This window comes from Colobus angolensis, unplaced genomic scaffold, assembly GCF_000951035.1.
Source record: "Colobus angolensis palliatus isolate OR3802 unplaced genomic scaffold, Cang.pa_1.0 Scaffold72, whole genome shotgun sequence".
NCBI lineage: Eukaryota > Metazoa > Chordata > Mammalia > Primates > Cercopithecidae > Colobus > Colobus angolensis.
In genome coordinates, this window is record NW_012120932.1 from 3,403,135 (window position 1) to 3,404,366 (window position 1,232).

The window sequence follows — 1,232 nt, forward strand, 5'->3', positions numbered from 1 at the left end:
TCCTTTATAAAACTTCAATCCAATTTTTTACTTCAATAAATTTTTTCTTAAAAAAATTTATATTCTTATAGAAAAAAATTTTTATAGTAAATTTTTCTTGCTTTGTTTTTTTTTTCTAGTTTATATTCTAAATTAAAGTGGTACCTGTGTAAGTTTCTTCCAAAGGTATATTGAGGGATGCTGAGGTTTGGAGTACAATTGAACCCAGCACACAGGTAGTGAGCATAGGACCCAAGAAGTAGTTTTTCAACCCTGGCCCACTCTGTCCCTCCCCATTCTTATTTCCCAGTGTCTACTGTCCCCATGTTCACGCCAATGTGCACCTAATGTGTAGCTCCCACATATGAGTGAAAACAAGATATTTGGTTTCTGTTTCTGCCTTAGTTTCCTCAGGATAGTGGATTCCAGCTGTATCCACGTTGCTACAAAGGACATGACTTTGTTCTTTTCATGACTGCATAGTATTCCATGGTGTATATGGAATTTTCCAATCCACCTTGGATTTTCAATCACCCAATCCTTGGGTGCACCTGGATTGACTCCATGTCTTTCTATTGTGAACAGTGCTACAATGAACATACAGGTGCATGCATCTTTGTTACAATTATTTATTTTCCTTCAGGTAAACCCCTGGTATAGTAATGGGGTTGCTGTGTGTGGGATTACATGTGTCTGCCACCATGCCTGGCTAATTTTTGTAGTTTTAGTACAAACACGGTTTCATCATGTTGGCCAGGCTGGTCTCAAACTCCTGGCTTCAGGTGATCCGTCTGCCTCGGCCTCCCAAAATGCTGGGATTACAGGCGTGAGCCACCGCACCTGGCCAAGCACAAATCTTTTAACAGAAGAATGGAAATGAATCTTTCAGTGTTTTATTTAATTCATAAAATGCACTTATTTTGGATTCTATTAAATAATAAATATCTATGTGTGGTTAAGTGTTTGGTTGCCAGTCATTCACTTGTGATTATGGGTGGGAAGAGTTAAGATGGTGCAAAGAAACTTTAAAAGTGGTATGGGCTGGGCATGTGGCTCACCCTGTAATTCCAGCACTTTGGGAGGCTGAGGTGGGTGGATCACAAGGTCAGGAGTTCGAGATCAGCCTGGCCAATATGTGAAATCCCATCTCTACTAAAAATACAAAAATTAGCTAGGTGTGGTGGTGGGCACCTGTAGTCCCAGCTACTTGGGAGGCTGAGGCAGGAGAGTCACTTGAACCCGGGAGGCAGAGG